The following is a 17,068-nucleotide window of genomic DNA, read 5'->3' as shown; positions in this document are numbered from 1 at the left end:
TATGATCACTTGTCTCCATAATCGGATAATTCATGCCGTGCTTTTCTATTTCCATAGTTATATCTAAAAATAGATTCTTCGGAGATTCGCAGAGTACCGCAACGGATGTGTTATTATTTGAAGGCGAAATTCACAATTTACCCGAAAGATGTTGAAAATGTAACCGCCGACAACGTACACACGTTTTTTTTTTTTTTTTGTTTGATTTACACACAGGGAATAATAAAGTTGAACGCATAAAGTTACGTTATAATGGCTGCATACATACTTTCTGAAGAGTGGTGGTTAACGTGTGTTTACCTTGCGTTCTATTGTGGATAATTAACGCTTTAACGGAGCGATCGAACGGAGAGTCAAATAATATATTTTTCTTTTTCTTCTTTAGAATCTGAAAAGACGACGACGACGACGACGGTGCGTGAGTAACAACCGATATTTTCCTATTTTGAAGAGATCAGCGGCTACAACGAGAGCGATTGTTTTGTGTTGTGTGAGAAGTTTTAATTTGTTAGTATCGTTTATTGTGTGTTACTGTTGTTGTTTGCTGTTTACATTCAGTTAGCCGGTTGTGACTGTTTGGGCGGCTTGGTTGGCTGATTGTGCTATTGAAATGCCATGTTTTTCTTCTTTTTTTTTTGAAGTTTGCCCGGTAATGTATGTATACATATATATATATATATATATATTTATATATATATATACTTTCTTTGTGTGTTCGAAATGTGTACCGTGTATGTGTCTAAAGTGAATTTTAGTTATTTTCGTTTAAAACGTGCTGAGCGAAGAAACTGTAAATCATTATTGTGAGAAACGTGCGAACGGCAACAATATTCTCAAGTTCAAGATTTGCTTTTTTGAAACTAAACACAATTCTTTTATTTTTTTTCTTCTGTTTAAACTATTTTGTTATACTGTTATTGCTGCTACTGCTCCTGCTGCTGCTGCTGCTGCTGCTGCTGTTGTGGTATTTGTTGTTGTATTATATACTTTTATTAAGTTTTGTTATTGGCATCAATGCGATTGAAATTGATTGGGTTAGTGGTGTTGCTGCTGCAGCAGCAAGAGTTCGCCGCTTCGCATTTTTTGTTATTATTCTTGTTGTGTACGATTCTTTCGTTTTATGTAAACATATCATCACACATCATCAACAAGTGGTTCTTGCAGAATTTCTTAATAAGTAAATTAATTAATTAAATATTAAAGCAAGTTAAAATTGGTTAATATTTAATTAAAATCCAATAACTGTTATTATATGCTTAAGCCTCATGGTTGCAATGGATGCTTCGATAATTTCTTAATCTCTAATTTTCATTTTAAAGCAACGATCGTTTTGTCTCGTCGTCACCTTTACAAATATGCAATAAATATAAAGAATAATAATAATAATAATAATAAAAATAATAATAATAATAATAATAATAATAATAATAATAATAATAATAATAAAAAGAAAATATATATATATGTATATACGTATACATATATATATATAGATATATATAAAAATAAAAAAACGAACAAAAATGTAAAAAAAAGAGAAATAAAAAAAATATATTTATATATATATATATATATCGCAAACTATTAAATTGTGTTAATGACAAAGTTAAATATTATTAACGGCACTAACAAATTGCATGCGTGTGTAACGAAACATTTGTTTATATTTATTTTCACGGCTTTTAAAAGCAAGAATGTGAATGCATTTATCAAACAATCAGAAAGAAAGAAATTAATAATAACAAGTAATTGGTAAAAATAACATTTAATTTTAAAAGGGCATTTTTTTTTGTTTTATTTTTTTTTTTATAATGAAAACAAACATACAATACATATCGAAAATAATATGATATTTTAATTTTGCTCTGTGTCGGTTTTGCCTGCAAGTTCATGAAATTCTCAACAGAAATTTTATTTTTTCTTTTCAATGCAATTTTTAGCTGTTGTGTCGCAAGCGTAACATCTGACTCGATAAGGGTGAGTGAGTAACTGTAATTATATTAAATGAAATTCGTTTCCTTTTTTCAGGCACTTTTTCTTCTTCTTCTTATTATTATTATTATTATTATTATCATTATTATTATTATTGCATAAACGTTAGGTTTACTGTATACACATGCATGCATAAGAACATACATGTACATATCTACAAACGATATACACATACATATATATATATATATATATATATATATATATATATATATATGTATATATATGTACGTATGTTTGTTTTATATTAAACAGTTGTTGTGGTTTAAAGTATACGACAGTATACGGAAACTGCTCTTATTCTGCTCTGATTGTGCCTGTTAGGGCCTATTTCTAGGAATGAAAACGTACTTATCTTCATTTCAAATAAGTAACGACCGGCTTAGCAAAACACCTAAATACAGAAATTTCTATCCCTAAAAACATAATGTTGTACGCTTCGTTTTTGAATGAATGACGGATAGCATGTATACATAAATGATATTTACTTAGAAGGCGCGATTGACAAGAACGTGATTATCCATGGTTTGTTATTTGAGTCGAACTTCGTTAATGTGCTACAGTTAAGCGTGACAAAGTGTTCGAGTCGTTTAATTTCCAAAACTAATCACAACTATATGTTGTAGGAAATTTGAGTAGATACGCACACGCACTGAATAACAATATACTTTATAAACTATATCGTTAGCTATGACCATATTAGTTGGCCGTTCAAGACAACTGAGTTACTAAGAGATTTAATAATAATAATTGAACGTTTCCCGATTTTCTTGTCAACTGTCGCAAATGTATAACAGATGCCGCGGCTTACAATTCGCTCCAATTCCAGTCGCGTTTCAAGAACCGACCTTGAATTCGTTCGGCTGCTTTCAATTTATGAATATAACCGCATTAGCGAGCAAAAACATTATAGAAGGCCATGGCCCACCATTAAATACCTTACACCATTACCCATGATACAGTTATTTGTGCAAGGAGTTCTCAAGATAAGGTTTTATATGAGCAGTGGTTGAAAAAGTGATCCGAACGGATAGAGAACACAGACGTTTAGATAGATAGGCCAGCTTAGTTCGATTGAGAATCACTGGGTCTCCGGTCTAGTGAGTCTATCTCACGCCCTTCTGAATATTATATAGATTCGCGCAAACTGAATACACACGTGCACCACAAGTATAGTGTAGGGTATAATAAGCGCCGCCTTGCTTCAAATCATATGGTCTAAAGATCCCACTATTCATTTGACGACAGTACAGTAATGGTTTGTGGATCTATGGATCAGGTCTCCATAATGGAACTTAGATGACGAATGTATGCATCAAACTTTTCATTTCTATTTCAATATCGAAAACAGTACTCGGCAATTGTTGAGAGAATGCGGGCCGCGCGTATTATATGCAAAATGGAATAACATATTTTGCACAAAAAAAATTAAAATTTTGACATCTTTTTTTTGCATTTACTTTTCTGCATATTATTTTCCATGTTAAGGACGCCCGTAATTTCTAACTAATTTGGACTCTGCAATTATGTATAGATAATATGGATATATATATATATATATATATATATGTTTATCAGATACATTTTTGATTGAGATTTGGATCAAATTATTAAACCTTATTACGGAAGCAATAAAGCTACGGGTTGCCTGCAACCAAATGGTGCAACATGCCACACATTTCGTGACAAAATCATTCAATTCGTTGAAAGGAAAGTTCAATGATCGTGGAATCTACAGAAACGCTTTCAGATATTTGCCGCAAAGGTCTTGCCATATAACTTTGTTGGACTTTTTGCTTTGGGGTTATGTTGACGCATTGTGTCATTATTTCAAGAAACCACTTACTCTCAATGACCTTATTCACCAAGGTCATTCGTCTTACTGACCTGACATAAGAAATCATTTTTATGCTGCCAACAAATGAATTTTTATACAAATCCCGAGGAGTGCGTTTACATCAAACATTTTCATATGAAAATGAGATGAGCCAACATCTAAAGAAACCAAAAACGATGTCAATATTGTTCCCCGTTTTGTTTTTCCATCAAATTAAAAGCATATGCAAGGAATAGATGAAATCATACGAACTAAATGTTCATCTTTGTTGTTCATAATACAATTTTTGAATAACGTCAACGGTAGGCTTAATTTCTTTGCTGATTTGTTTCCTAAGGCAATAATTAGCGTTTGCAAGGCCCGAAGAAAAGAAACGAAAAGAAATAAACGATGACGACTTAAAATATCTTAATCTGCCCTCTCACACAGCCTTATTAACCAAAAAAGTTTTTAATGCGAAAGACATTCGAGGTTTATCTCAATGGAAATGTACATTTTTATACCCTTCACCGAAGCATGAGGTATTTATTCATTTTATCGAAACGTTTGCAACGCCCAAAAGGAATCTGGCAACAAATTCTGAATCGATTAAAGCCTGTCCGTCTGTCCGTCTACGCAATCTCTGTTGTAAATACTCTGACCTCGGTAGAAACATTTGAACTTCGTACGCGCAAATCGCTATTGAAAATGGGCCAAATCGATCGAAGGGCATGCCTATAGTAGTACGTAAAGTCGGAACACATTTGGTTTTCAAAAGGAATAACAAAACTGGTTGTTTACTCATTTACACTAAACCAAATAAGTGTACAATAATTTGCATCTACATTCTATTAACGAAACTGTAGAAAAATGGAAAAAAGTGACCACGCCTCATCGACATTGTGGTGTAATAAAATTTAATTGTTCTTTTCAATAACTTTCTAGTGAGCAGAAGCAAGCTTCAAAAGCCCCACAAGGTATATAAAATCTTAAAGTATGTCCGTCTGCTCAACTATGTAGTACCCGTGTGGGAAACATTCTTTCGTTCGCAGAAGATAATATATCGCATCCTAAGCCTGTTCACATGCCTGTACAATAAAAACTGTGAGTACCTTTGACTTCCGTGTTTTTTAGTTGTTACTCATAAAGTACAACACATATGCCATATCAATCTGCGTTTTTATTCTATATTATAATGGAAAAACTCATTTGTGCCCAATCAACATTATGGGACGTGAAAATTATTTCTTTCCTTTTTTTTTTTTAGACTGATTTAGGATAGTGGTATTGGGTGCGAGTATAATTTTCTTACTTGTTTTCTTTTCAAAACAATTCTCTTATTCGCTCTCCTTTTCCTCAAATCCTTTCCAACTATTGTCGTGCTCACTCGTAAACGGTCGCTAACGTTTAAATATAAATAAAAAACAACCTTTAATAACTTCTTGTAAGGCCTGAGAGCATTATATAGGCCTTTTTTGGCACAGTTAAGGAAAACCAACTGTAGGTTTAAAGGAGAAAAGGCAGAATATATGCATCAAGCGATAAATAAAACTCCGATTTTCTCTAATGATTGGAATAATTTGCTTTAAGTATTCGATAAACGCTATTGGGATCCTTTGGCCAGCGAAAAGTTTTATTGCCAACAATATGAATAAGCCTTAAATATCTTGGGTATTTGTGATCAGGTTTCATTCGGTAGAAGCAAGAGGATTTTGCAAGCAGGTCGCAAACATATCAATTACGTTTCTTTAACGAAGCATATACTCGGTCTAAAAATTCGCGAAACTTTTGTTTTGAAACAATTAAAAACACCCACAGTACGCCATGGCCCATCATTAAATAGCCTAAAATAATCTACCGTCGTTATATAAATATAAGGACATTTCCAAATAAGACGTTAAATGGTCAAAGTGGTCTGGTAAAGATGGTCTGACAGCCGGATGGCAAAGCGTAAAGCGATGCAAAAAGTGACCCTGAATCTATCGGTATAATAAAAGTTGCGTCTATCTCGCGCTCTCTTCTAGATATTGCGTGCATGTACACAAACTTAACATACTCTCCTATCCGAAATGTTGTATGGTATATATATAACACATATCGAATGTCAACGAAACTTGTTTGTTAAAGTTGACTGTTAAGTTAACATTTAAGAGAAGTCTCGTGTCATCCGTCTTGTGACTTGCGTCAACCTCATAGCGAAAGCCTTTACATTGCTATCGAATGAAGGCGCGCATCTTCTTGAAATAAATATACCCCGTGTTGTTTGAATAAATTGATACATCATGCATACTGTGTACATATACACACATTATACAAATTAATATATTATATTATATATGTAAATATATATGTATACATATCGATCGATACGCATTGATGCATGTCGGATTACAGCTTCTTACGCAAATTTTGGTAACTACAAAAATTTCCGCTAAAGACAATTGAATGTATTAAAGTCCATCTATAATCAAATGCCTATCAATGGTTGATATCCATGTGCTTCAAATTATGACATAATACAAGTGTTATGTAATTCGCTTCCAATCGAGCTACTGTAATACTGCATCAACATGGAACGTGCCGTACCGTATCGTCTTACCGGGAACACTTGCAACTACGAGAATGTACCGCCTCAGATAATTTACCTAATTTGAACACCTATCGCCGAATGCTTCGACACATATACCCAGTTATGTCATTTTATAGCACATAGAAATAAAACTAATAAAAATAGCATTGACAGATGGAAACTCATGTTTCAATTAATCACTTCGCCTTCGAATGTTTACTTGCAAGTCATAATTTGTGGAGTCATTTTCTTGTAAATAATTCAGCGGCTGTAAACGATTGTTACGGTGTAAATAACTATATTCACTTAAAGTCATGTTCAGACAAAGTAACACATTTGTATATACATGTGTATAAATAATGTGTGTAAATCATGCATACGAAATATGATGCAATTAATCCTTAAACAGTGTTCGGTACGCTACGTTTCACGCAATGAATAACAGAAATCTATTAATTTCGTTGTTTCGCTTGCGCAGCATAAAAATGCATATTTTTAATGTGATGTATAAAATATTTGCACTTGACCTTTTCACGCAATCATCTATATTCTTTACTCTCTTTACTCTCTTTCTCTCTCTCTATCTCTCTATCTCTCTATCTATAAGTAAAAAATTGAAACAACCTAAATAAAGATAAAAGAGGCTGGAGGGCAAAAATTTATTGAAATCTGGGAAAGTGTTCGACTTGGAAGTCGATAAAGAGAAGCAGAAGAAGATTGAACTATCTCTCATAACAAGTTAGTGCGTGAGGTTTTATAATGGGACAATGTAAATGTTGAGTGGTGTCCAAAATTCACCTTAGAATGAAAAGAATTTTCTTCTTCGCTTGTTGCTGACTTACGCCCAATGAATAAAATGAATTGTTAAGTGATAAAATTCTGATTTTGAATGAACTAAATTGCGTGAGTCACGCCGTCTGAAAGTATTCAAGTGAAAGTAATTCGCTTTGACTCGATTAAGTAATCGATAGAAGCCGTTTTTACTTTTAACTTTTAAACTCCTCTAACGAACACTCGAAATAATTCCTACACTAATAATTGCTATAGAAGGTACATAAATCACTAATGAATCTATAATGGAATTTTGCCCGTTTACCGTTTATTGATATACATCTCCAAAGTCCAAGTGCATAATTGAGTTATTGTTGGGCTGTTGGTAGCATGCAGAGAGCCGCATCTTGGATGACTATGGAGGATGAATTTGTGAAATTCGAAAGTCTGTAGTGGAGACATTTCAATATAATCCTACAATTATATGTAAATCTGTCAATCGCCAGTTGTTTACATTTTTACGATTATCTCTCCGGGTCATTGGGATAGAAATTCAAAATGTGGCTTACAAGGTTTTTGCGGACGGGAAACCAGAACGTTCCACCATAACCACAACCAACAAATATTTTCCGACTTATCCCAATTTGCCAACTAAAACTTCTACCGTCAATAATGTCGCTTGTCCATCTGCCTGTCTCCTATCCTCCCTGTGCAGGTGACAATTTTTGAGATATTTTAATGAAATTTGGTACACTGCCGCTTTCTGCTCAACGGACAAGCTCTATCGAAAATGGTTCGGATCGGATCAGATCACTTTACCGACTACTTCCCTTATAGCGTCTTATTTTGAAAAGTGATTATATCAGTAACCATAAGCCTTAAGCGAAGTGGTGCAGAGTACTTAATAATGTACCATTGCTCATATAATATTCTGGCTTGGCATCTCTGAGCTAATATGTAAAATTATTAAAAAAAAAAAGCGAGTGAAAAAAAATTCAATTTTCCATTTTGTTTGAACTTTCGGCTTTGAGAAATTCAACAGCAGAACCCTTGAATTTTTCATATAATATATATGTTAGACATATATTTTTGTATTAACTACAAAAAAAAAAAACAACATTATTTATATATTAATAGATATATATATATATATATATATATATATTATATATATATGTGTGGATGTGGGTATGTATATGTATATATAAATATATATGTATATGTTATAAAAATAATAAAATTTTTTGCTGCACTTAACCAACTTCATAAGGTATTTGCTACAATTTATTCAAGTTGTTGTTGTGGACAGCTCGACACGGCGCACATATAAAATTTCTCCACTTATATAGAAATAATTAATGGAAATATTTGCGATAGCAAGTGCATTAATTTACTTTCAAATTAATTTTTTAATAATACTAAGGATTCCGAATAAATTGAAGTGTCATTAAGCGATGAAAATATCGCGTTACCTTCATCGTCGTACGATTTGTAAACGTAAACATTAGCTCTTCTAGGAGAATTCCTAAATTTTATAGTCTTTGAGGCGCGTAATTGTTTATTTATTTATTTATTTACTTTTTTCATTTTTTTTTTTTTTTTTAGTGCTCATTAATTTGAATCATGTTTGTTTGTGTTATCGAGAAAATTCCTTTTGCATTTGTGTGTGTGAAGAACACTCAGATTCACGAAAACATATATGTAAGCAAAAGCAAAGTTCAATGCGCTCTCTCTCTCTCTCTCTCTCTCTCTTTATATATATATATATATATATGTATATGTATATATATCTATATATATATGTATATATATATATATATTGTATATTAAAAAATAAAAAACTTAAAATTAAAAATAAAAAAAAGAGAAGAAAATTTCACTTGCATTGCAAATATTTGTTTGCAAGCACCTGTTAAATACGTGTGCACATAGCAATTTAAATCATAGGAGAAGTTCCTAATAATCGTCGTATATAAATCTCTAAAAGGAGAAAAAAAGCAAACTTTAATAGACAAATAATTTTAAAATTAACTCTGAACTCTTTTTTTGCTTTGCTTACCTAACTCAACTCGGTGTCGCGCATTAAAACGTTGGGCCTCGCTTTTATTATTACTTACGCGCTTACCAAAGTTTAAGTAGTCACTTGGATGATGGGTATAAAGTTTTCTACCAGTGAACATTTATTTCAATTAAATTTCAATTACTTTAATGGAATTTATTATACTTATTGTTAAAATAAAGAACAGAACAGCAAATAATAATAATAAAAATAAAAAAAATAAAAAAATAAAAAAACACAAAAAGACAAGAAAAATAATGCTATCATCTATCGTACATACGTATGTTAAATATAGACGCTTACAAACACCCAGACGCCTATGTTTGTATATGTGCATTCATATCTTAATTGATACCATTTACAACAGTTTTCTTGCTGCACACACTCATACAAACACACACACACACAGTCACCTCTATATACATATATACAAATATTAGTATTTATATGCAATGTATCAATGTAACAAGCCGATTTCGAAAGCGGAAGCGTACGGAATCTGGAAAAAAAAAAGCATTTTCTATTTTATAAGTTGTCTGTCCTCCAGCATACAATATTGAATGTCACCCATCACATCATCAAATCACTGCAAAAGCAATTGCAATTTTTAAACGATTTATCAACAACAACAAATCTGCATTTGAATATATGCCTGCACGTTACCGTATCCACTACTACTATTGGTGCAGTGCATGCACACATTGTACGTACATTCGTGTATATATGTGTACACTCAGATCGATATTTTATTTCAATTGTTTCACACAATCATTGGCGGCATATTTAAATTGTTTATTCTCTTGCAAGCCATCGAATCAGGCACACTTTATACACGAAACTATATTTCGCTAAATTTCAAATTCTCTCTCTCTCTCTCTCGCTCTCGCTCTCGCTCTGGCTCTCTTTATTAAAAACAGAAACAAAAAAAAAAAACGAAAATTGAGAAAGAACAACAACAAAAGACAACTAACATTACAGATGTGTTAGGGAAGCGTGGAAAACATTTTGTTTTCAGCCATCACAGAACGTGTACTAAATAGTCTGAAAAACATTCAACCCATACATAATACAGATAACGTTAGTTAGTCTAAACGTTTTTGTATTGACTCGTCATTGGAGATTAAATATTTTTGCTTTTCCCTCACAGGATATACATATTAATTGATCTAAGATGTGTATTGAGTCTGGTAATATAAACAATTACGGTTAGTATGAGACATGCTGTGTACGTGAAAGATTATAAAGAACGCGTGAAATGAAAAATTCATTTTCACCTAGTGAAAGTTCAATGTCCGCACTCTTTTTTTTTCATATTTTTTCTTTTCGCTTTTTAAGCGTACGTGTCCTATTGTTTCGGAATTGTATGTTGTTCTCATATCAATGAGCAATAGTTTAAATACAGCAGCATGCAAATATTTTAGAGACAATGCTTGCATTCATGTATGTTGTTCGCTTTAAAGTGTTGTCACCAATTATTTTGTTTTGTCCTATGTAGCATTCAAAGATCAATTGAAAGGATCTCTTAAGAACCAATTTTGGATTTATCGATCAAAAAGTTCGCAACAGCGTCGCATTATTAAGCCATCATTTACTTACTTCCCAGTGCATTTTCCTCGAAGCTTAACATTTTTGTTTCCGAGTGTTATCTAATTCTACTCTCGTTATTTTTAAAATAGTTTTCGAAAAGCGTTTCAAAGTATTTATGGGGTCGTTTTATGCGAAACGCTTCCAACCGAAGGATGCCGTATTTTGTAGGGACCATTACAGGGCATTACAGGGTGTATACCACTATCTATTTGCTTACAATGGCGTAAATTAAGCCTATAAGCATTTAATAGTTGGTTCTTTCGGCGGTTTAATGCCTCCAAGTAATCCGCTTATCATTGTTTCCATTGCAGGATAACAGTGGTAAATACAAGTTTCATCACAGTCAAATCTCGTCACACACAAACTTACCTTGATTCGTATGCGAAAACGATTGAAATTTTGTTGAGAAAGTTAATTCTGCTCCAATTCTAACGATTCGAAATTTTTGAAAAATTGGCAGCTGTAACATCAGCTCGGCGTGTTAAAAAAAAAAAAATAAAAAAAGAGAAAGGAAGAGAGCGAGAGAGAGGCAGGAAATTTAGATTGTTTTCGTGCAGTAGATGGGAACCGCACAAAAAAAGTCGAACAAAAAAAATATTCAGAAATTTCATAAAAGAAAGAAATCTTATTTTATGCGATGGAGAGCGAACGCATAAACAAAGTCTCCGCTTGGGGTAAATATCAAAGCTATACGAAACAGCGAGATTCGTTCGCGCATATTTTTGCGATTGCTTTCGCTGCACGAGCATATTACATCTGATTTACTGTTTGTTACCATAGACTCACAGGTTGATCCACTGCCTGTAAACAGTAGCGGTACACAAATACACAAGTCTGAAGCTCTCCTTCGATTTTCGAACTTCTTTCGGAGTTACTTTTCGTTTAAAAAAAAAAAAAAATTGCTTTCCCAATTTCAATCACAGCCGCATCCTTGTGTATATGTCATTCGCTGATATTCAATCCGGCGGTTCTTGTCCGTAGTTTCGCCATTCATCGTTTCGATAAGGCGACTTTCGTTAAAAGAGACAAAATTTTCCCCGTCAATCTTCTGTGCTAGAAACAAAACTAAACCAAGGCCGATTACATTTACTTAAACTTGCGGCGAACTTTGACTATAGCGAACAGAATCCCGATCGCATGAAAAAAATCGCGTAAAACAAATCGCATAAAAGAGACAAAACCCACAGTGTTCGAGTTCTGATATTAGTCAATTTCGGTCAAGTCGGAAATTGCGTTTTCTTCACTTTAGTTGGAATTTTACTGAAATCCTAAACGAAATTATTTCCACATATTATTATTCAATTTATATAATAAGTCTGGTGTTAATCATTTAGAGTACAATCGCCATCACCTAATAGTTTTGCATGCATGCAGGTTTTTTTTTTTTTTTTTTTTTTTTTTTTGCTTGGTTAGAAGAATTCCTAAACGGCGGAGGTTCTTTGTTGATTGCTGCTCGAACGTTTGTTTCTACGCATTAAGCAAAAGTGTGATAAGTTATTTAGAGTTGTTTTAATGCCGTTTAATGAGGTTCATAATAGGGCGCTGTTTTTCTTGCATACATCATTTGCAGGCCTCAGCTGGGCTCAATGTAAAATTTAGTAGGAACGCAACTATTATAGTGTGGAAGCCGCCGAAATCGATTCCGTTTTTCCGCTCGATTTTGATTATGGAAAAGCTTACAGGATACCTATGTCGGCGGTTCGATCAACGAATTTCATAAAGAAAATGACGAGATAATCAAGTCTTCATACTTTACTGATTGCGAACAAAAAAATAATTATCGTTGTCATTATTCACATTTATAGCGTAAGCAATTATCTAAATAATGTGAAACTCTATGAGTATGTACTCATGTTTGTGATGTGAAATCGTCATCTTTTTTTGTTTAAATTTATTAAATTTTGCTTAATGTTTTCATTTTCATTTTAATTTTAATTTTAATTTTATTCATATTTTTTATTTTAATGATGTGTAGTTGAAAATGAAATTTTAACAAAGAGGCAAACATGGGCTCATATCTACTAATACAAATACTCATTAATTTCAATTTAATGTCTTTTAAATTTGAAAATTTTAATTACATTAATTATTATGCTAACAATAATAACAACAATAATGATAACAAAATATTTATTTAATCAATTAATCATACTTTGACATCTACGGACAGTTAATTTTATCCGCAAACGGATGTGTTCATCATTCTTATTGCACTGCATGTTTGCGTGTATGATTATTGGCGGGCCAAAGCGGTCAAATAAATAAATCAATTAACGTGAAATCCTTGACAGCACTCCCACCAATACCAAAACAATGCAATATAATTGGTCCTCTCAACTCGGGTGAGGAATTTTTAAAGTTGACGTTCACGGGGATGGGGGGATCCTAACGATTTTAAATCTCCTAATGGCTTGTAATAAAGCAGTAAACACCATTACGTTCGGACTTGGCATCTGGGCACCTGTCATCCAGACAGCTACCATGCAAATCTCTTATATTCACATTTGTAGTATGAACTAGTAGAAGATCACCCTGATTGGGATGCCCACACTTGACGTGGACTTTTGAAAAATCCCTCATCTAGAAATGATCCGGCAAAAGGATCGACAACGTTCGTATCGATGCTAATATGTATAAGTCAAGTTAACGAATTTGTTTTGTATTTAAGAAATGAGAAAAGCGCTTCCGGGCTTCTTTAACCCGTGACTATGGGAAGCGTGTTAATCCCTAAATTACGTCCTCGCATGCATATGCACACGTACACACACATTTAAGCTTGACTGATAGGGTAAAATCAGATTTCAATCTTTCACTTCAATTCTCTGCCCTCGACAATTGCCGGACGCGTGGGCGAGTGGAGGTGACTAAGTTGGGATGCTGTCAGAGTATAGTTGCTGGCATATTTAAATTGAGTAAAATGATCGAGACGAAATTAATACACACCTACATGTGTAGTGTATAAACATTTGCCAAAAAAAAAAAAAAGAAAAATTCAAGTTTGAACAGACGACCGGTTTCGTTCGCATGTAGATAATGTTAACTGCAACGTAATTAAAGCTGATTTCAATGCACAAAACTTTGTGGGTGTTATTTTTTTTTTTTTTTTTTTTTTTGAATTTAAATAATTTATTTATTTATTTATTTTTTTTTTAATGAATACATTTGTTAACGCAACAACGACGAACTTACGGCTTTAAGTTTTAAACTTGTTCATTAAAGCATTTTATGATCTGAATAAACACTCAGTCGCTTCATTCGGATTTTTTTAATTTTTTTTTTTTTTTTTTTTAATATTAGCTTGTAACACTTAACTACACATAAATGTATATAAAAAGTAAAAGTAAAACTTTTGTTTTCTGTCCTTCAAGTTAATATTTTTTCATCTGAATAAGAGTGACGTAGTAAAAAGATGTTACTCTCTAGTACAAGGCAAGTAAATTCTCATTTCAATTCAGAAAGCGTGGCGGTATGGTAAACATTTATTCCTGTCTGTGTGTTAAGCGCAGAAATACGAACTCTATTTATTTGTTGTCGGGTTGATAAATCAGTCCAGGGATGTCCCTCCATCTTGTAACATGGTGCTGTTCAGGGAAAAGGGGGGGGGGCCCCCCGCGGCAGTAACAGAAGTAGAGAGTGACCGAATTATGCTAAGTCGATCGGCAATCGACCGACTAGTTAAATATCATTGCCGCCACCTATCGGTAGGCAGGGCAGATTCTTTTTTTTTTCATATGCTCGGTTGGATCCACGTCACGCCTAACTTGAGGGAGCAGGGACTTACGTTTCGAATATCAGTTAAAATGAAAAGGAATGAAAAGGGATGAAATGCGTAGAAAAGAAAAGGACGAAAAAATCAGTTTCCGGCAAATTGCAAGCAGAAATGGTTTGCGATCTGCAATAGCGATTGACAGTTTTGACTATGTTAGCAGACGTGGAAAATATTCTCTCATATGCTTCACCTCTCCCTGCTCCCAGCAATCGGTTGGGAAAATTTCGCAAATTTTCTTGCTTAAGATCGCGTATTTAATTCACAAATTGTTCGATGCTTAGAACAAATCGTGACGTGACAAGTGCCGATAATACCACATAGCAACGTCTAAATCCAATTTTTAATTTAGTTTTCTCAAATTTCAAACTGTATTTTTCACGCAATCTTCTTACAGTATTTTCTTCTGCTGTATGTATGGTATTCGAGTGCCACAGTTTCAAGCTTTGTTAAACTACTTATACTTATGATCTTTATTATCTCACTGTATTGATCTTGATTTCTGATATCCTTTTATCATCGAAATTTAACCTTTTCTTTGTTTAACTTCCTAAGCGTATATCAACTTTCCTTAACGTAACTACCTACGTCGCCATTACTAGTAAATAATTAAATCGTTCACACACGAGCGACTTCAGCCAGCACATCTCAAATAATATTTATTTTATTACATTATATTATTTATGTATGTTATATATATATATATATATATATATATATTGCATATTATATTATATTATGATTTTTCCTTTACGTCGTTATTATCGATTCCTAAGTGGCTTTCTTATAACACTCAATTTTGCCTTTGTTCGATCGATATTTCAGCGAAAAGTTCATTGAACCTACAGCGACAGTGATTGTTCGCAATCGTTCTCTTCTCAATAATTTTGCTTTTCTTAATTATTCTCTCTACTCATGCCTATCTAATTTTGTCCCGATTCCCTGATAGTTGGCAGGCAATTCTGTACACCTATATGGATTGAGGATAATAAAAATCCAACTAAACAAACGGCAAGAACAACATGCCTAAGGTGACAAGGACGAGCATCAACTGTTGGCAATATCGATCCTCCTGAGCATAATTGAAACCAAAGTTATGACCATTGAATACCTTTGTTTATTCAAAACTTAACATCAAGTCGAGGAGTATCATAAAAGGTGGCCGTAAATTTTAAATTGTTGTGAAAAATTGAGATCGGGTTGGCCTCAAGCAAGAGATCTAATTTCTTAAATATTTTGTGATGAACATTGGTTCATAATATTGACTTCATCTAAATAAAAGTGTGAGTTACAATTGGACCACGCCTAGATGCCCACAAGAATTTTCAGGCCTGACTTGAGTTTAATCATTAGCACTTAAATAAGAAAAGTGTAATTAGGCCTATGAGAAGGAAGTTGTGTTTTGATAGATGTGAATCACATCAGTTCACGTTGCCGGTGTCCGCTCATGTAAGGACTTTCATAAAAGAAATTGCCTTCAAATGGTGAAGACTTTATATATAGGTTTGCCGTATTTTATTACGAGAATTAATCAGAAATTCTGCTCCGTCCGTAATACTCTCACTCATTATGCATAGAAATGAAGGGGCGGATAACTCTCTAGCTTGTTACAAAATGTGAACGTGATCGTTATCTGATTGCTCACTCTCCATTTAGAGTTTTCTGATAATTAAATCGAGATGTGTCACAGATCATAAAACGAAAATTGAGAAAGAACAACAACAAAAGACAGCGAAGATTGTAAAGTGATGTGTCTCGACTGGCATGATCGTGTTTATGAGCGACCAATCATTTTTACCTCCAAACTTAATTTGTGGCCATAAATAGAATATTTGGTTAGCAAGTTTTAGACTTTCTAGCAAAAATTTAAGGCGTAAAGGAGGATCAGTTAAAAGCTCTGCCGTTGTCATAAAAGCACCGAAACTAACTTGACTTGAAGTTCAGGGAGGTAATCTTATTAATAGCAAAGCCACTTATCATCATTATACATATCAGAATTTACCCAATCATTTACTAATGCACTCATACCCCTATAAGCTTGCTCAAAACTATGACAAGTCTATGACACTTCCCAGTAAACAATCTGCCGTTCGTACGGTTGCATCTTCAAGTAAGCGTTCAAGTAATTTCAAAGCATCGATTTGAAGATGATTTGATAGCAGAAGAGCTCGAAATAGAAGATTTCGAAATTTGAGTGTCATGGACATAGAGTGGCATTGATCCGTGCCTTTGAATATGTATGTATGCATGCATTGTGTGCTTATGTCACTTACCTCCATCTAATCGCTTGAGAATGATAATAAACAACAATTCATTATTTCATTAATTAATTTGTTTGTTTACTTATTTCTTTTCCATTATGATGAATGTCGTTTCATTTTTCTCTCCCCCATTCAACTGATTCCTAATAATATTTCTCTTATATACGTATCACATAAAAGAAAATATTTGACATTTTTATAAATACTTTTGTGTGTATTTAAAAAAAAAAAAAAAAAAAAAAAAAAA

General features: G+C 33.2%; 1 protein-coding gene across 7 annotated transcripts in view; it reads left to right on the top strand.

Annotated features, from left to right (window-relative positions):
* The first annotated feature begins 523 nt into the window (after nt 1-523).
* The window catches only part of LOC119645028 (band 3 anion transport protein), a 37,765-nt gene continuing 21,220 nt past the window's right edge, over nt 524-17,068 (top strand). For 2 of the 7 annotated variants that reach the window (XM_038044810.1, XM_038044812.1), the window contains exons 1-2: nt 764-964; nt 1,941-1,977. The gene's annotated coding sequence lies outside the window, so the exon portion shown is untranslated. Of the gene's footprint in view, nt 655-734; nt 965-1,010; nt 1,178-1,609; nt 1,753-1,940; nt 1,978-17,068 lie in introns of those variants that run through there. The other 5 variants (XM_038044807.1, XM_038044805.1, XM_038044806.1 and 2 more) reach the window with 5 other exon arrangements.

Source organism: Glossina fuscipes, unplaced genomic scaffold, assembly GCF_014805625.2.
Source record: "Glossina fuscipes isolate IAEA_lab_2018 unplaced genomic scaffold, Yale_Gfus_2 1, whole genome shotgun sequence".
Classification (NCBI taxonomy): Eukaryota; Metazoa; Arthropoda; class Insecta; order Diptera; family Glossinidae; genus Glossina; species Glossina fuscipes.
Note: the sequence above shows the minus strand (reverse complement) of the source record. Positions and strands in the feature narration are given on the sequence as shown.